The following is a 21,114-nucleotide window of genomic DNA, read 5'->3' as shown; positions in this document are numbered from 1 at the left end:
GTGTTTAAATGACTTTCTGGCCATTGCCTGGTTAGTAGTAGCATTGTGCCTTAAGGCTTATGTTACTGCTGTGTGCTGCTTTTAACTCCTTCAGTATAAAACTATACTTCTTGTTTTAAATATTATTATTACAGTAACAGTTTTTTAACAGTATTTTTTCATTTCTCAGATATCAATCTATGGGGGCAGCAGACTCAGCAGAGATGCCCAGACGTCCCTCTCGCCAGACACCTCCTCCAGGTCCTCCGGGGGGAGCCCAAGACGTTCCCAGGCCAGCGGAGAGACATAGTCCCTCCAGCGTGTCCTGGGCCGTCCCCTGGGCCTCCTTCCAGTGGGACGTGCCTGGAACACCTCCCAAGGAAGGTGTAGATGCCCGAGCCACCTCAACTGGCTCCTCTCGATGTGGAGGAGTAGCAGCTCTACTCCGAGCCCCTCTCGGATGGCCGAGCTCCTCACCCTATCTCTAAGGGAGTGCCCTGCCACCCTACGGAGGAAGCTCATTTCCGCCGCTTGTATCCGGGATCTCGTTCTTTCGGTCATGACCCAAAGTTCATGGCCATAGGTGAGGGTAGGAACGTAGACCGACCGGTAAATCGAGAGCTTCACTTTTCGGCTCAGCTCTCTTTTCACCAACCAGAAGAGGACAAGCCACCCTTTTCCGGTCGAGAACCATGGCCTCGGACTTGGAGGAGCTGATCTTCATCCCAGCCGCTTCACACTTGGCTGCGAACCGCCCCAGTGCATGCTGTAGGTCTTGGCTAGAGGGGGCCAGCAGGACCATGTCATCTGCAAAAAGAAGAGACGAAATCCTCTGGTCCCCAAACCAGACCCCCCCGGCCCTTGGCTGCGCCTAGAAATCCTGTCCATAAAAGTTATGAACAGGACCGGTGACAAATGGCAGCCCTGCCGGAGTCCAACATGCACTGGGAACAGGTCCGACTTAGTGCCGGCAATGCGGACCAAACTCCTGCTCCGCTTGTACAGGGACCGGATGGCCCCTAGTAAAGGGCCCTCGATTCCATACGCCTGGAGCACCCCCCACAGGGCTTCACGAGGGACACAGTCGAATGCCTTCTCCAGGTCCACAAAACACATGTGAACCGGTTGGGCAAACTCCCATGAACCTTCGAGCACCCTGTAGAGGGTATAGAGCTGGTCCAGTGTTCCACGGCCGGGACGAAAACCACACTGCTCCTCCTGAAGCCGAGGTTCGACTATCGGCCGGACTCTCCTCTCCAATAGTAGGCCTTACCAGGGAGACTGAGGAGTGTGATCCCCCTGTAGTTGGAACACACCCTCCGGTCACCCTTCTTATGTAGGGGACCACCACCCCAGTCTGCCAATCCAAAGGCACTGTCCCTGTCCGCCATGCAATGTTGAAGAGGCATGTCAACCATGACAGCCCCACAACATCCAAAGACTTGAGGTACTCAGGGCGGATCTCATCCAACCCCGAAGCCCTGCCACCGCGGAGCTTTTTAACCACCTCGGTGACTTCAGCCTGGGTGATGAAAGAGTCCAACCCCGAGTCCCCAGCCTCTGTTTCCACCAGGGAATGCGTGATGGCAGGATTGAGGAGATCCTCAAAGTATTCCTTCCACCGGCCGATAATGTCCCCAGTCGAGATCAGCAGCTCCCCACCCCCACTGTAAACAGAGTTGGCGAAGCACTGCTTCCCCCTGCTGAGGCGCCGGACGGTTTGCCAGAATCGCTTCGGGGCCAACCGGTAGTCCTTCTCCGTGGCCTCACCGAACTCCTCCCAGGTTCGAGTTTTTGCCTCTGCCACCACCCGGGCCGCGGCACGCTTGGCCCCACAGTACCCATCACCCGTCTCAGGAGTCCCACAAGCCAACCACAGCCGATAGGACTCCTTCTTCAGCTTGACAGCATCCCTTACTGCCGGTGTCCACCACCCGGTTCGGGGATTGCCGTCACGACAGGCACCGCAGACCTTACGGCCGCAGCTACGGGCAGCAGCATCAACAATAGATGCGGAGAACATGGTCCACTCGGACTCTATATCTCCAACATCCCTCGGAATCTGGTCAAAGCTCTCCCGGAGGTGAGAGTTGAATACATCCCTGGCCAAGGAGTCCTCCAGACGTTCCCAGCAGACCCTCACTATGCGCTTGGGCCTGCCAAGTCTATCCGGCTTTCTCCTCCCCCAGTGGATCCAACTCACCACCAGGTGGTGATCAGTGGACAGCTCAGCCCCTCTCTTCACCTGAGTGTCCAAAAACATGCGGCCGAAGGTCTGATGATACGACAACAAAGTCGATCATTGACCTCCTGCCTAGTGTTTCCTGGTGCCAAGTGCACTGATGGACACCATTATGTTTGAACATGGTGTTCATTATGGACAATCTGTGACTAGCACAGAAGTCCAATAACAAAACACCGCTCGGATTCAGATCGGGGAGGCCATTCCTCCCGATCACGCCTCTCCAGGTGTCACTGTCGTTTCCCACGTGGGTGTTGAAGTCCCCCAGCAGAATAATGGAGTCCCCAAGAGGGGCACTATCCAGCACCCTCGACAGGGACACCAAGAAGGCCGGGTTCTCCGCACTACCACTCAGCCCGTCGGCTGAAATGATAGTCAGAGACCTCTCCCCAACCCGAAGGCGCAGGGATGCGACACTCTCATCCACTGGGGTAAACCCCAACACGAGACGGCTGAGGGTGGGTTTGAGACAAGCAAACCCACCCCAGCCCGCCGCCTCTCTCCGCGGGCCACTCCAGAGTAGAAGAGAGTCCAGCCCCTCTCAAGGAGATGGGTTCCAGAGCCCACACTGTGCGTGGAGGTGAGCTCGACTATTTCTAGTCGATATCTCTCGGCCTCCCTCACAAGCTCAGGCTCCTTCCCCCCCAGCGAGGTGACATTCCACGTCCCTAGAGCCAAACTAAGCATCCGGGGATCAGGCCGCCGAGGTCTCCATCTTTGTCCGCCGCCTAATCCTCTTTGCACCGGTCCCTCACGGTTCCCCCTGCAGGTGGTGGGCCCACTGGGGGATGGTCTCGCGTCTCTCGTTCGGGCTTGGCCCGGCCGGGTCCCGCGAGGAGCAACCCAGCCACCAGGCGCTCTCCGACGAGTCCCGACCCCAGGCATGGCTCCAGGGTGGGGTCCCGGCTCCGCCGTACCGGGCGACGTCACGTGCCTCGATTTTGTAGACGTCATGAGGGGTTCTTGAACTGCTCTTTGTCTGACCCGTCACCTAGAGCCTGTTTGCCATGGGAGACCCTACCAGGGGCATTTAAGCCCCAGACAGCATAGCCTCTAGAATCATTCGAGCACTCAAACCCCTCCACCACGTTAAGGTGGCGGTTCAAGGATGATATTTATGTTATTTGGTGGTAATATTACTGTTTTACCAGTGATTTTTGCTTCTGATTGAATATTTTTGATTTGTTTTCTGTTTATTGTTTCTTTCCTCTAGCAAAGTGAGCTTTTATTGCAAAATATTTTAATATTGTGTTTGTTAAATATTTGTTTTCATTTTAGGATTATTACAAAGAAAAATGTCAAACAATACCTACTTAAACTTGACAACCTTGATCACCTCCTGCATAGGTAAAAACAAAGCAAATCAATAAAAACAAAAAATAAAAACCTTGTGATAAGTACAATGAAATTAAACTATGTGCTTACAGATGTGATCACAAGAAACCTGGTCTGTGAGTCTTTATCTGATCACAGTTTGCAGAATCTATGTTGTTGGGCTTGTGAACTGTGACGATAGTGGAAAAAATAATGAAACACAACAAAAAGACATTATAAAAATAAAATAATTGATGCATTTTGAACCTACTAACAACAGTTTACATAACTTTTTTGTTTTATTTCAGCTAATCTTTGTATTTTACTGACTGATCTTTGTAACAACCTGGTAAAATGTCCATTCTTAGAGAGATTAGGAGCTGCCTTAATGTTCTCCACTTGTGTATAATTTCTTAGGGAAGAATGATAGATTTCAGACTATTTGGAAATGGCCTAATAACACTTGCCACATTGATGGGTTGCAACAATTACTTCTCCAGGTTTACTGCAATGGCTTTCCTCTTTGGCATTGTGCTAACACACACTTGGAGTGTGTTGGCTCCTGCCAAACTTCTGCTTTTATTGTTGATGGCCAGTTAACCAAGTACATTTATTTATTACCCCCTTTTACCCTCTTAATAGTTACAAAAGCATCAAGGTTGTACTGAGTCTTTCACATAATGACTTCACAGATTTTTGTTTAGCTAATGATTTCATATTGAAATAAATGCTAGGAAGTGCTATATATCAGTAGATTTATTTGCTTAATTTTAAAACAATCATGTTATTTTTTATCTGATATGCAAAACCATGGATGTACAACAAATTTATAAGTGCATTTTAACAAAAACAATTATGGAATCGCAGGCATTAGTGGAAGAGTTTATTCTAAAAAAAAAACATACTAATTCCTTAGACCTGCCAACTTAGTGCTTTTCATATTGACAACCCATACAGTACCTAAGACACTGTAACATTGTGCTTTTAACATTATTAAACTTACTGAAAAACTACCTTTTGAAACTTAAACTTACATCTCACACCCTCAAACTCCCCCATGCTGGTAGGAGTCAGATAGGAGCTTCTACAGAATATGATATTACAATAATCAAAATGTAGGATTCCAAGATTACTTTTACATTCAGCATAGAATAGAGGTTTCCTGCCAGGTCCAAGACTAAATAGCTGAAGCAAAAAACTGACTTTTTAACCTGGCTGAGTCATCGATGTTGTCTGCAGCAACTCCAAATACAGTGGTTGGACACAACTGAAGAGCTCAATCTTCTTGTCTTATACACTTTCCTAACACTAGTGGATTCAAAACATTACTATGAAGCAATGGTATAAGTTTGCAAGATAAAATATATCTAGTTGCGCAGATTGTTAAAGAAAGGTTGTGTCTAAACCTAAATCCAGTGTACTGAGACATAATTTACAGGCATAGCAAGATGTAGGGTTTTGAAAGCAAAACCTACAGTACAAACATAAGAAATATGTTTTAAAGGGCCACCGTCTGTAAAGGGACATTGAGTGGCTGTGAGCTTTCAGTTATTTATAATAATTTGTTTGTGCTAGTTTTAGTTTAATAATAATGACCACACAGATGTCCATGAACTCCATCTTAGGAGACTTCAGGTGTTTTAAAAACATTTTATTCTGTCATTTTTAAACTAGCATTAATGCAAAGCCGCCTCTTGCTCTTCCAGAGAAAAGCAATTCCTGTTACATTAAGGACTGTCACCAATTCACTCGTTCATGTTCAGTGTTCAGAGTTGGCAGCAATATGAATTTAGCAAATGCAGATAAATGAGTTGACAATCCCAAGGTAGAATGAGCAAGTGTTGACTACAACATTTTAAAGATATCTTTTTAAAATAAAAGCCCTCCTGTTAGAATCATTTGAAAATTTGACAAACAGGTGTTTATCCAATTTCTACTGTTTTCTTTTTTTAAATAAAAGCATCTTTACTGTATACATCTACTGGTAAAAGGTTACATCTTATCAATACTCAAAATAATTCAAAACAGTCTACTTATGTGTTGAACAAATTGTTCTAACACAAAATAAATGTTCAGAAACAAGGTGCAGAAACAGTGCATGATTTGAATGCATTACTTACAGCAATACAGCATGATAGTTATTCTAGATTGCACACATCTGATGAGAGAAGGGTACTTTTAGTCATTAAAGACTTGGACGCAAAAAAAGTCTTATGGACATCTCTGGTGTATGGTTGAAAACTGATATTTTTCAGATTTTATCATTTCAACAGAATTGACACAATGTGCTGACACTTGACAAGGTAAATTGATTAAGTAGCATGTCTGAGAAATAACAGGGCAGACTGCTTTCTATAATTGTTGGATGAAAAAAATTATTTTCAAACTTCAATTATTTGAGTTTGTGGGGTTTTCATTTGCTCTCAATAACTGACTTTATTTGTCACCTTTTGTACATTCTTCCAAGAATTAAGCTGTGAAGTGTCACTTGTTTTAGTGTAGTATACTATACATGTTACAGTAATTTTATGTACACAAATATTCAGGTCAAAAAAGGAAGTGAAAAATGGAGCAGCGACTCTGTGCCAATGCCTGCGTGCATATGTGTGTCTCTGCGAGCTAAATGTTAATTTTTATTGCTCAATGTTTAATTTGGGTTGTTTAAGCTCTTAAACAAATCTTCTGAGCTTGTGTCCAAATGCAGAAGATCCCACATCACAAATTAATTATAATGCACTCACAAATCCCTCCCAATGTGGCATCATTAAACATTCTTTGAAATGTAAACAGCTATTTAAACAACATTCAAGTGCTCTGGAGGTTGGGACTACAAAAATGTTCCAGGCCTTTTAGTGACACTTATTTTAATTTTAAATGTAGTTTGCAATGATATAGTAACTGTCACATCACTTAGGTTATGTAAAACATATACCGAGAGCTACGTTTTTTTCCTACAAAGTGTACCACTTGTTACTATTATGTCTGATATGTTTAAGTACTGTTTCAGTTCGGTAACATTTAGTGCTTGGTTACACTATGATGTGTAGAAATAATGGTAAATACTGACATTTGCCAATAAGAAATGTATAATTAAAGTAGAAATGCAAAACTTTTCATCTGTACTTAAAGACCGAAGCTCACAGTCAAGTCATTCACACACCTAACACAGGGCATGTGTTTGGACTGTGGGAGGAAGCCGGAGTACCTGGTGGGAACCCACGCATGCACGGGGCGAACCTGCAAACTCCATGCAGAAAGACCCTCGGCTGGGAGTTGAACCCAGGACCTTCTTGCTGCAAGGCAATGGTGCTACCAACTGCCCCACTGTGCAGCCCCGCATTCATACAACTTTTCCAAAAAAAAAATAAAAAAATCTGCATTTAGAAAAAAGTATTTTCAATGAGGTAAAGAAGACGTAGGAATGACTTTTATCTATTGCCGATTTTCATCATTATCACTAAGAAGGAAGATCAGGGTGAGTGATTCATGATCGTGTGTTTACCCTAAAGACCTGTGTAAGTCTTTGTCCCCTTGAGAGGATTCACCAGGATCCTCCAAAGTAGACTTCATAAAGCCCAGGATTTGTAATAATGTAGTTTGTTCTTGCAGACAGTGCACATACAAAAGTAGAACTTTAATTAAATTGAGCGCAAAGACAACAAAGAAGGCAGAGTGTATGAGGTATACGAATGAATGACAAGGACACCTGAAATAAAGAAACACAGTTTAAGGAGATTAACACCTACAGGCAATTCAGGGAATTCAAGCTTACATGATTAGTGTTGAACATTTGGGAAGACATTTCTCAAATTGCTTCTTTCTTTAAAACAGCGTGTTGATAAATCAGGCTATTATTACCACATGGAATGAAACTGTATACCTCTGAGTCAAAGCTGTGGTGCAGCTGGCAAAATAAACATGTATAAATTCAGGTGCATGTACATTTAGCAGCTTTTCCAATACAAAAAGAAAAACAAGTGAAAGCTTCACGGAGCATTTGGTGCACAGCAACAGGGAGTTCTTTTTGGAAGGAAGCAATGTAGCTTTCGTTACAATATCCAGTTCTTTATTAATATTTTTGAATAAATACAATATTTGCCTTTTACTCTATTTGAAAGTAAATGGACATACGAGTGCATATCAAAAATTTGAGTTTTGACGAAAATTTAACATGGAAGACTCACCTCCACTTCCGGCTCTGTCTAATTACTTCACTACGTTCCCCGATCCAACCAATCAGCTTCTGGTCCACATTCCTTTTCAGCCAATCATCCCTCCAGGCTTCGCTTTAAAAGACCTTCATACGCAGAATCTCCTGCTCTTCAGCAGAGCTTCGACCCTCTGCCACCTCATCTCCAACCATCAGGCTTCAAGCTCCTTCCGACTCCCTCATCTCCTCAGGCCTCCACTCCAACACCAGTATCAGGATCCCGGGGGGGAAGACTTCTCCAATTCTAACCCTAAGATGTTTATTCAAGCTCATGTCATTATCAGCATCCATGTCTTCCACTTGGGTCTGAGCGCCAAAAGAAAACAAACATCAGCTAATAAACTCCTCTTATTGCCATCTCTGTGTTTCTCTCATTTGTGAGTCTTTCCAGGTTGAAATACTTTTTTAACATGGGTATAAATTTGAAGAAAAGAAGCCCCGGTGTTTATATTGTGTGTGAAATGTGATAAAAGATTTAAAATTTTTTAGCACGTGCGAAAACTGTGTAAGGACCAAGTAACTTACCTTTTGCTGTGAAAAAACCTTTCCCCCTTTTTTCATACCTGATGATAGGCTGACCTGGATAGTCTGACCTGGATATTGCTTGAGAAGAGATACAAGTTTCTGTTTTGGATCCATACCTGTTGCTGTATGTCAGCTAAATGGCCCAACAGTGGTTTTGGATAAATTCTGTCCTAACTGCCTTCATGACTGACACCAAATTACTCCACCCCTCTCTAACATGAGCACAAACAGTGAAGAAACTTGTTTTTGACAAATTATTTCTCTGTTAAAATAGTGCTTTCCAATAAGGGAAATGGCAACCCACACCATCACACTGCCTCCACCAAAAGCTTTTTGACACTGGCATTGAGAATTTAGGACGTTTTTCAAACATACTCAACTCTGCTTTCCAACGCACTAATGCATTTTCTTTGCAAATGGGACATAAATAAAGAGAAAAAAAACTTTGACAGTTCATTCATTCATTAGTATGAAGATTTGTTACAACAAAGAAACAATCAACCAATCACAAGTTTCTTTACTTTTTCTAAGTATAAGTTTAAGTAAATATAATCTGGCAATAGAAAAGGGATTTTAAAAAAATGCAGGCACTATGTAAATCCTGTCTATGTAAAATATGAAATCCATTGTTATTGGTAAGCGTTGTCACTTTTCTGTGATTTACTAAACACATAAGGGTCTCGATAAATGAAGTGCTTGCTTTTAGAGCCATTAACCTGTCCATGCAAAGTACATGAAGCAGCAGTCAATGAAATGTAATCACTTAAAGGTCTTGCTGTATATGTTGCAGTTCCTGCATGCTGACTTTAATTACATATTAATTGTAAGCTCTTGGACAAGTTGGTGAAAATTAGTCTTACTTTCTTGGCCTTAAAATGCATATTGTAGTGTCAGAGTGACATTTCACAACTAGGCTTACATTTGAATGAAGTTAATAAAGATGTGATATGCTGATTTATATCATCCACTGCTGTAACATAAGGAAGCAAAAATACAGCATTGCAGTATATAATATTCCTTTGTGTTTGCATTTTATTTTCATTGAATAACTTACCACCATATATTTGTATATGAAGGTGGTAAAATTCTGCTGGCCTGTTGCATTATTTTGCTTTTTTTCTGTTTGTTTTTTGTTTTTTTGTGCAATTAAACTGATCACATTTCTTACATGAATTTTGGTGACCACAGCAATTTAGAAAATTCATCTGAACCTTTGAGTGTTTCTATGATGAATGGGCTTTTGTATCTAACCAGGTACAGTATTTGCCAGTGGTTCTGCTCCTTGCCCCTCATCTTGCTGAATAAAAACAGTGGATGTGCATTTTAAAGGCTCTAGCATCATAAAATGAACTATAAGTTTCAGATGACACCTTTACTGATGATCTAGATTTAAAACGTCAACCCTTTTCCAATTGGAGCACTTCTCTGGTGATGGCACAAGCTGTGGCATGTCACATCTGAAGTTCTCACCAGCATCTAAGCCCTACATTTAGATGCAAAGAATTTCAAAAAGGCAGAGAAACATTCAGAAATTATTTGACCTCCTTCTCTACTTGCCCATTTTGAAACCTCTTGAGTATACACAGAGGACTGTGGAGCTAATGCTTATCGTGAAAAAAAAACTCCTCCAGGAGTCAACGAATTTCAGAAACATGTTTTTTTTCCTGCAATTATGTCCACGAAGAAGTCATAAGGGACACAATGCAGAGTGTAAGGAGCATGGGTCTCTGGCTACATAGTGCTTTTTTTACAAGTTATTAATAGATTGTCAAGCGCTGAGCAACCTGACCTAGTTAAAGCCCTTTCAATGGGTTTTGTTACTGTTTGCTCTGCTGACTGTGGGCTTTTGCCGGAGCGGACAAGTATTATTTATCTTTATGTTGACTGGGATGCAGCACTTTAATTAAACTATGTTTCAGACAAAACAATTTCTGCCTTCATATTTGCTGAGGTGATCATTTTGTTAATTTAAGTTTGCAATGTTGAAAGAATGTTTTACTCTTCTTATTGCGCAACTTTGTTATTAGCAAAAATACATAAAATAATTAAAAATAACATGTTCACAAATAGTTGACTGAAGTAAGGTTTTCAAGATTTTTTTATCATAAAAAGTTTTGCTTGAGGTTTGAAAAAAGCCATGTGGAGGGACACAACACAGGTGGAAGAAGATGCTGTGGTCAGATGAGACCAGTTGAACATTCCGGTCTACATGTAACATGCTAGATGTGGAGGAAAACTAACGTTGCACATCATCCTGAGCACGCCATTCCCCAAGTGAAACATGATGACGGCAGTATCATGGTGTAGGAATACCTTTCTTCAGAAGAGACAGGGCAGCCAGTCAGAGTTGATGAGAAGATATATGGAGCAATCCTGGAAGAAAACTCATCTGATGTTCTAAGATGCTTTTCATTCAATCTGACATCCAATCTAAATGGGCAAAAATGTCTGTCTGCGAATGTGCAAAACTGAGACGTGCACCTAAAGATCTGCAGCTGTAATTACTTTTGCAAGGCACTGCTAGATTAGCTAGATGTTAGCTTTGTCAATAGATTCAAATTTGAAATGGTACTAATAATAATGATGAGTAATTGTTAGTTGAAAGCTATTATAAAAGTGCAGCACTTGTGGTAGTTGCTATACTGCATCACAAGAGCTGAATACTAATACTGAGACCATCTGTCTGTTTAGATAAAACCCACCCAGATACTGTCTACAACAATGTTGCTACCAAAGGTACACCTTAAGTAAAATATGCAAATGTATTCAACTGTCATCGGAAAGAGATACACTAGCCTTCTTAACCAGATCCAGATGGCAACAACTCAAACAGGAAATGTTTATATGCCTGTGTGATAAATTGTGTTATTTATTTATAGCCAAACAGCTGGTCGGAGTGGACAATTTTTAGTTGGCCAATGTAAGCCAACCAATGCCATGACAGTAACATGCTTTCTAGGTAAAGATACTTTTATACACACTTGTCACTGGTCACTTGGAATTTTTTTTTTCGTTTGCTACACTGTCTTTGTTTCTGCTCTCCTAGTCATGTATCATGAATAAAAGACAAGGAAAATAACAGGTCCTGTAAGAGCTTTTGTGCACAAATAAACAGCTGCTCTGCCGTGTATTTTAACATGAAACAGAGACAAGAAAAAAATCAAAATTGTACATCTTATATCTAACTGCCAATTGCTCACAGAGTGATTGTTTGCAGTGCAGAATGGTGAATGCATTTAGAATTTTTTAAAATGTGGTCAGATCATAAACAAACGATTGGTTTACAGCATGAAGTAAGGTTGTGTTTTCAGTTCAACCATAGCTTTATCTTTGATTGAAAGCCTTTCTGTATTAAACTGGGATTTTAGGTGACAAACCAACAAGAAGTAGCTAGCATCAGGGCTCCGCTGCACCTCATTGGACCCATCTGTGAAACTTCTGAAGTTTGCATATGACACCACTGTTATTGGACTGATCCAGGACAGTAATGATTCTGCACAGACAGGGGGTCGATCAGCTGGTACACTGGTGGGGTCAGAACCACCTTGAACTTAACTCACTCAAGACTGTGGAGATGATGGTGGACTTTCGGAGAACACCACCCCCACATATCCCCACACCATCCTCAACAACACAGTGTCTGCTGTGGATGTCTCCCAGTTCCTAGGAACCACCATTTCTTGAAACCCGAGATGGTCCTAACACATCAGAATCAGAATCAGAATCAGAAAAGCTTTATTGCCAAGTACGTTTTTGGACATACAAGGAATTTGTTTTGGCGTAGTCGGTGCAATACAGTACAAATTAAACAGTATAAACATATCTACAATATAATATAAATATATGTGCACAGTTTTAAGTGAGTGAGAGTAAATATAGAGCAGTATAAGATGCAAGAGCAATACAACAGTGCAGGTGATCATTGTGCAAGTATGGCAGTGCAAGTAAAGCAGGAGTCCAAGCTGAGCGTTAATGTAACGCATAGAGTTAAAAGTTACAGGTGTCCTGTCAGCAAAAAAAGGGGGGGTGTGGGTGAAAGGGAGAGTGTCAGGGTGGTTTCCGGGCTTTGTTAACCAGGCTGGTGGCAGATGGGAAAAAACTGTTCTTGTGGCGTGAGGTTTTGGTCCGGATGGACCGCAGCCTCCTGCCAGAGGGGAGAGTCTCAAAGAGTCTGTGACCGGGGTGGGAGGGATCAGCCAGAATCTTCCCTGCCCGCTTCAGGGTCCTGGAGGTGTACAGTTCCTGGAGCGACAGTAGACTGCAGCCAATCACCTTCTCAACAGACCGAATGACACGCTGCAGCCTGCCCTTATCCTTGGCTGTAGCAGCGGTGTACCAGATGGTGATGGAGGAGGTGAGGATGGACTCAATGATGGCTGTGTAGAAGTGCACCATCATAGTCTTTGGCAGGTTGAAGGTTGAATTTCTTCAGCTGCCGCAGGAAGAACATCCTCTGCTGGGCTTTCTTGATGAGGGAGCTGATGTTTGGCTCCCACTTGAGATCCTGGGAGATGATGGTTCCCAGGAAGCGGAAAGATTCCACAGTGTCAATTGTGGAGTCACAGAGGGTGATGGGGGCAGGTGGAGCTGGGTTCTGCCTGAAGTCCACAACCATCTCCACTGTCTTTAGAGCGTTGAGAGCGTTGAGCTCAATGTGTGGAAGAAGGCCCAGCAGAGACTATTTCCTGAGGCAATTCAAGAAGTACAATCTGCCACAGGAGTTGCTGGTCATCTTCTACACTGCCATAATTTAGTCTGTCCTGTCTTCATCAATCCCAGTGTGGTTTGGCTCATCCACAAAACAGGACAGGTCCAGACTACAACGAACAATCAGGGCTGGAGAGAGGATCATCAGGGCTGACCTTCCCTCTATCCAGGACTTATATAGATCTAGTGTCAGGAAAAGGGCAGCTAAAATCTCTGCACACCCACACACCCTGCAAATAAACTGTTAAGACTTTTGACTTCATGTCGACGCTACAGAGCACTGTCTGCTAAAACCAGTCACCCCAGGCTGTTTCTCTGTTGAACACTTGATAGTCAGAGTTCAAGAACAACACCATGCATACTTGGACTGATCTCACATTATATTCTTTTAAGGCTTGTGGTTGTAAAATAAATAAAAAAATATAATAAAGTGATAAGAACACATTTGAGCTGGACTGTATAATTTTAAATTATCCGCTTTTATTAAGCATATTTGTTTCAAGCAATGAAAAATGACAAAATGACTATCACAAAACCTTGGTACAAATTTCATTCACTACACTAAACAACGAGTCTCACTGACTAACCTGACATCAATTCAACATGTTAAATCGGCTGCAAAAAAGCATTAATGGGGTCCAACAGAGGCAACGATGCGTTACATAGCAAAAAAGACAAGAGGGACAGACGCTCAGTGACGCACCAGACGCTCCAAACAGTCGATTGTCAGCTTAGTTCATGCGGGCCCTAACAACAAAAAATGAAACAGGGAATGACAGATTGGCCTGCGCGCACACACACACAATAACAGCAACCTGTTAAAACCGCCACGCATAAAGATCAACACATTAACACACACACTGGCTTGGCCGCAGTGCACCTGATCACAGCCCACAAACGAAGAAAGATCTTCAATTCCCAAAAGAGCTGCAATGTGGTTGTCTTAGGGAGGGCAGAAAAAACAAGTCAGCCTTGTATTCAGTGGAATGGAAGATAAGAAAAACACTGTTGGGTTTTTTCATTTGTTTTCAGAAGAACAGGGTAAACTTCTCTGAAGTGGTTTCCGTCTTACAGTTTATAAGACATGCCCACCACTGCCTTTCAATACTTATTTCTTTCTTGTGGAACTTTTTCACATTTTTGTATTCTCAAACATTATATGCCAGGTTGGAAAATGCAAAAAAGAAAATATAGAGATATAGGTGCATCCTTGAATAGTCTTTTTCTCTCTGTAACATCAAACTAACCCTTGCATCCACTTGTCTGTGAGAGTTGGTAATAACTCTCTGCTCCTCATTCACCTTTTCACCCCTCATAAGCTTCTCAAATTGTGGAACTGTCTGTTCAAAATTGGGTACAGTTTTGCAGCTAACCCCACGACCTTACACAACAGCTTCCATACACAAAGGTGCACAGCTATTCCTGGTGCACGCACTTAAACAGTTAAACATCAAAGTGTGAGCAATATCTCATCGTGAGGGCATTGCTCGAGTCATGATGACAATGCTGAAGGTGCTGGTGGAAAGTGACGTGTAGTCAAGGCATACAGGATCTTGCCTGATGATTGCTTTGCTTCACTTCACTGAGTAGAAATTATGTGTTATTTTAACACCAATGTCATTTCTTAGAAAGTTTTAAGTGGATTATTATGCCAATGTTGGAATTATTAATCTGAGAATATTATTTCATATTTAATATTAATATTTTATCAAATAATATTTCGGTCTGTTAAGGGTTGTCCTGGGAATACCAGCCCAGTGAGGCGATGGTATTAGGACAAAATAGAAAGGTGTGAGACAAGCTCTGACATTATTGAACAGCATAAACTCTGCACATATATGGAATGAATTAACACAATTTCTTAAAATACAAGAATTTATTAACAAAAATAAGTCAACTCAAAGTCAAGCATTTTTCAATCAACAAACTCTTTATTATGCTAAAACAATCCAACTAACTACCAAGCAGAATTAAAGAATAGGGACAACTAATAGGCTATGTACAATATAAAAAAGTTGCTTAAAGATGATTGGAAATTATGACCAAAAGAGTGATGCAACATTACCATACAATGTTTATGTCTGAGAACCATGGGTTATCTTGAAGAATCTGGAAGTGAAGTTAAGTTAGTCTTGGAACTAACTTAAGCAATAATCAGCAAACGTTTAGACAACCATTCACAATGCAAGATCAGATAAAATATTATTTTAATAAAATAATGTTTTAAATAATGATCTGCTGAATGAAAGCAACCTTCTGGATGAATAATTCTCAACAGTGTCTCATTAGCTGCCTTTACTTATTGAAATAATATTTGAAGAAATATTATTAAGGGAATATTTTGGAAAGAGCCAAATCTTTCTGGAGAAATGGGGCTTAATGATGTTTACTTAGTTATCAGATTTAGTAAAATGATGTTAGGGACACATTATTTACTGGATTGAAAACTAAACCTTTCTGGGTAAATATTATTTAGCAGCAAGCACATGTTCTTAGCTGTTAGCAGTTAAGCTAACAAAGAAGCTGCTAGCTTAGCACCAGAATCAAACACATACCTTTAAAATACCAGGGTCAATAAAAGGGTTAAAATGCATAAGCGCGGACGGCGCGTTATGATCAATCTTCTGTTTAAAATCACCCTTCAAGTAAAGTTTGACTTAACTTTAAAAACACAAACACAGAACACAAACAGGGCACGTGTGCTGCAGATAGCCTGCTAGCACTAAGATAGCCGAGTTTCACACAAACAACACCAAACTTCATAGAATGATAACATGCAGATCATTTCATCCTAACTGTTAATCTTTCTATTATTTTTCTGCCCAAACCCAACCTCTGACCATGGTGAGGAAATGTTGTCCAAGGGCCGAAGTTTGAAGAAATGTCCACAGTCAACAAGCAGTTAGCTTTCAGCTAACCCCGGTGCAGCGCTGGTGGTGTAAGGGTTAGCTCCGGAGCTGTAGCTGGGCGGCCCGTCGTGTCCGCTGACCACACAGATTAACACGATGATGCGGTCTCTGCTGTCTTCCTTCCAGACTTGGAGACCGCGTCTTAGCAGGGGCTTCTCTCCAACACCATTTGCTTCTGCAGGGGTTGGAGAGAAAGTCAGCAATGCTTATACCTTAATTTTGCCTCTTTATGAATGAAATCACCGGGTACACAAACAGTGCTTCACTCATACTTAACTTGTGCATATGATCGTGTGATCTTATGACACTCTTGGATCCAGTTTGAAGAGTTTATGTCTTTTTGCCAGCAAAAGACATTAGCACGCTTTGTCCCCCTCCTATCCCGATGAACACCGGTGTGGAAGAGGTCGGCTTGTTGGAGAGGGGGTGCTCTTACTCAGACAGAGGCATCATGGGAAGTCTGCTGCTACCCACCTATCCTCATTTGCTGGAAGTCAGTTAAATGCAATTTATTTTGAAAGTTCCAGAAAAGTCCGTACCAGAGTTTAATGTTGAAACCCATGGCTGGGTCCCAACACCAATGTCAGAAATTGGAGTGTCAGCCATATTTGGCATTGTATTTTTATTCTAATTTACATGAGTGCTTGCTGTAACAGCATCAAAAACGTCTTTATGGTGTAAATTTTGACATAAGCAGTTAGGTGAGTTGGTATTAATTTGAGCAACATTGTAAAGAAGAAACGGCGATGAGAAATATAAGACTAACATAAACTGTTTTATTGCATTATCAATCAGAAATGTTTGTAAAGCAGCAAATTTTCTGCAAGTAATCTCACAAGACTTTATGAGACATAAGACTTTAATTTCATTTATTTGTATTCAGCTGCAGATAAACATCTGAGCCATCTGTGACAGAAGAACCCAACCAGAAATGCACCAAGCAGACAGGAAGACAGCAGAAGCTCTGTGGTGGATTCAGCAGCAAATGGAGGAGGCGTAACAATTACACAAAGATGTTGAGATCCTACCTTCTCCATTGTTGCTGGAAGAGATGCAGCAAGCCTTTTGGGGATCCAGGCTACAGCTTGCGCCACCAGGTTATGGGCTGCGAGAGTATACCTCCTCACTGCAAGATTTAAAGTTTTGACATGCTCAGCAGACAGAAGCACTAAATGTTTTGCCCACCTCAGAAAGGTTTTTGTGGTTTTTCCTTTACATCTTAAATCCATCTGTAGCTGCCAGGATTGATTTAAAATAACACGTCTACAAACACATAAATAGGAGCCTGATGAGGCAGTTTCTCTGATTATTGAGATCTCACAAATCTTGTAAGACTCCAGCTGCCTTGCAGAATATTGAAGAACAAGGGTTCAAAGAGTCTGAAAATTCTAATAACAGGCAGCAACACCAGACAAGTGTAAGAAAATGTCCAAACGTAATACAATGGCAGATGTGCATGTCCACCATAGTCTTCATGGCCAACAACACAAACGTGGAACACTCAGCTAGGTTAAATACAAGCAGGAGCCATCACCACATCTGAAATACTACCTACTAACGCCTTGCAACCTTCTACAAAAACACGTCATCATCTGCCACAAGGTTATAAAGCTGGTAAAAGAGTAAATAGTTGTTTAGATTCATACCTAAAAATATGGCTTAGCAAAGCTTAACTTTTGGAACTCGGTTTTTGTGTCAACCACCACCTGTTATGGGTGAACAAATGTGTAAATGAAACATAATATCAGCAGAACCTTTCCTTTCCTTTTCTATTGTATTTGTACTTGTGGCTTGCAATGGTGCACATTTCTGTGTCTGCCCAAAGTTGCAGATATTACGTATGGAACAAGGAACTAGGGCATAGGAGCACCCAAGATAAAAGAAGAGGTACCAAATGATCTATGCTGCAGTTATCCCTGTTGCTGATGCACCTATTCCTACCACACTTTTTCCTTGAACTCAACCTTCCATGAATATCCTTAGGTACAGCAATCTGTGAACAACCAACTTCTTTAGCAATGTTGAAGCTACGATGTCCTAATTTCAGAACAGTTGTGTTTCATAATTACACATGGAAACACAGCATCTTGAAATTTTCTCACTCTGGGACCCTGGTTTAAGAAATGATAATTTTTGGTCTCCCAAAATGATCTATGTGGATGCAACGCCTAAACAACAAAATATGTTTGCCGGTAACTCTTAGCTTGTCTCCTTGGTGACAAGAAACGTTTACAGGTGTTAATTAGCTGATTACGATGTAAGACAATAATGTAAGACAACAAGCTTGCGATTTTTTACTTTATCCTAATTTTCTAATTTTCTGAGACACTTATATTTTGGGTTTTAATTATATGCAATGTGGTTTTCGGCCCAGCTGTGGAACACCGGATTAGCTCTACACCCTTTGCAGGGTGGTAGAGGGTTCACTGGACTTCGTCCAACCAGTCCACATGTGCTTGGTGGCAGCGGTGGCACTGGTATTTGCAGTTTGTTCTGTAACCAATGGGTTACCAATTCAAACCCCCAATCCGCCCGTCTCGGTCATTGTGTCAAAATACTTCACCTGCCTGGCTTGCTGTTGGTGGTCAGAGGGCCTGGTGGCGGCGATTGTATGACAGCTTCGCTACTGTCAGTCTGCTCCAGGGCAGCTGTGGCTACAATGTCCATTCTCAATGTGTGGATGTGTGTATGAATGGGTGGATCACTGATTGCAGTGTAAAGTGCTTTGGGGTCCTCTGACTAGATAAAGCACTATACAAGTGCAGCCCATTTACCATTTGGTGGACCTGGCATTTGACCGTGTTCCTCATAGTGCCCTGAGGGGTGTGCTCCAGGAGTACCGAGTCTGTGTCCCTTTATAAGGGGCTATTCGATGTCAGTACAAGCGGAGCAGGACATTCGCATTGCCGGCTTTAAGTCAGACCTGTTACTGGTGAATGTTGGACTTCGCTAGGGCTGCCCTTTGTCACCTGTCCTGTTCATAACTTTCATGGACAGGATTTCTAGGCGCAGCCAAAGGCGTGCACTAGGGTGGTTCGCAGCTGAATGCGAAGCAGTGGGGATAAGAACCAGCTCCTCCAAGTCAGATCAGTGTAGCTCCCTCAGTAATGGAGACGCTCTGCTGGTCTAGCTCTCTCTTCACCACAACGGACAGGGGGCCTACGTTCCTACCCTCACCTACCATGAACTCTGGTTCATGAAGAAAAGAAGAATATCCAGGATACAAGCAGCTGAAATAAACTTCCTACACAAGGTGGCTGGGCACTCACTTAGAGATAGGGTGAGGAGCTCAGAGTAGAGCTGCTCCTACTCCAAATCGAGAGGAGTCAGCTGACGTGGCTCGGGCATTTGTTTTAAATACCCTGTAGACGCTTCCAGAGGGCAGAGGGCATGTGTTCCAGGCACATCCCACCGTGACAAGACCCAGGAGATGGCCCAGGACACACTGGATAGACTATGTCTCCCGTGTGGCCTGGGAATGCCTTGGGCTTCCCTCAGAAGAGCTGGAGGAGGTGCCTGGGGAGGGTCTCTACTGAGGCTGCTGACCCTGCAATCTGGTCCCGTATAAGTGGAAGACAATGAGTATGAGTATGATTATATGCAAAATTACAAGAAATAAAGACTTGAAATTTTTCACTCTATGTGTAATGAGTCTATATAGTATATGAATTTCACTTTCTGAATGAAGCGCCAAAAAAATTGAACGTCTTCACAATATTTACATTTTTTGACATGTACCTGTGTAAGCGAGCCATGTAGTGGTTGTGTACCACATTGCAATACTGATTGGAAACATCTGAAGGTTTTTCCACACATTCACTCTGTGTTTTAGTAGAGAATATACAGAAATATAGATGTAATCAAAATGTTCTTCTGAGGATATGTTCTATTACACCACTCAAATTCTAGCTCTTTGAATGGTTACATTTTTGCACAAAAAGTTGTCATGTGGCCCTAAAAAGCCACCTTAAACAAATGCTATACTTGTGGTGGTTGGAATGGATGTCAGATATCCAATTCTTTCATTTTGCTCAGTCAATGCTACATCTAGTTTTCAGGGAGGCAGGATGTACGTTTGGAAAGAGAAGTTGCTGATTTGATCTCTTAAGGACTGAGAAACCTTATGCATTTAACAACAGAAAATGATCACCTAGACAGTCTGGAGGCGAACTCCACTTGCACTAGCTGTCAAAGTGCATGGCATTAACAATGTTGCACCCTCAAGCCTGTTAAAGCCAAGGTATTACCACAGATGTTGGTACCTGCTTGGGATTTCTGTGTTTCACACCTCAGACAGCGACACTGTGCAGGCTGCAAACTTATTAGCTGGGGGCCACCCTTTATCAATATTTTGCTCCATTATCCCTGCAACATCTCGAGGTAGGAGAGCCATGGTATGGATGTCTTCCTGCCACACCCTGCAGCTTGCCTAGGATCCTTCTTTTGCCCAAACCTTGTCCTTCCTTATGGGCCAGAGCCAGAAGCTAGCTTGCTCAACATCATCATCAAGGTCGTAGAGAGTTTGCTTCCTGTTGGAGCCTGTGACTCCAATTGCTTTTAGGAGCCACTGTACAGATGCCCCAGTGAAGCCTCTACACTCAACGTCCATTGGAAAAGTTAATGCTCTCCACCCAGTTTGAGAGGTCTGTGTACTTGTCCTTCTGCTCATTTTCTTTTTTCCACTCATATGCAGCTTCTATCTGTTCTTCCCTTGGGATTTTCAGTACTACCATGATGACTGCTCTGTCACGTGCTGACCAGAGCACAATGTTTGGGGTGCAGGGCTGTCATGGTGATCTCTGTTGGGAGGGTATAGTTCATTTTAGGTAGTTCTGGATGTTAATGCAAAAGCTTTCAGCAAAGCTTCTCATTACTTCCCAGTTACTGGCATTTGACCACATGACTGAGTTTTTAGGCATATCTCTTCAATGATTTCCTTGTAGGCTCTGCACTTGAGGTGTGTCTTGAGGCTCTCCTGTTTAGTGATTCTGCTAGGATGTCTGCTGCTCTGTGCTGGCTGTGCTGCACTCTTGCTGTGGAGTGTTCCACTGCTGCTGTGAGCTCTGCTGGGAAGATTGATGTTCTTCTCCAGTTCCAACCACAATGTTGGGATCATTAGCACTGTGGTGCTCAACCTGGCTGTGATAACTCTTTGTCTGACCTGATATTGCAATGGATGCTTGCGGCTGGATATTGCCTGCACACTTTGCCTTGCCCTGGTGGATGCA

The sequence above is a fragment of the Girardinichthys multiradiatus genome, chromosome 13, assembly GCF_021462225.1.
Source record: "Girardinichthys multiradiatus isolate DD_20200921_A chromosome 13, DD_fGirMul_XY1, whole genome shotgun sequence".
In the NCBI taxonomy this organism is placed as follows: Eukaryota; Metazoa; Chordata; class Actinopteri; order Cyprinodontiformes; family Goodeidae; genus Girardinichthys; species Girardinichthys multiradiatus.
Note: the sequence above shows the minus strand (reverse complement) of the source record.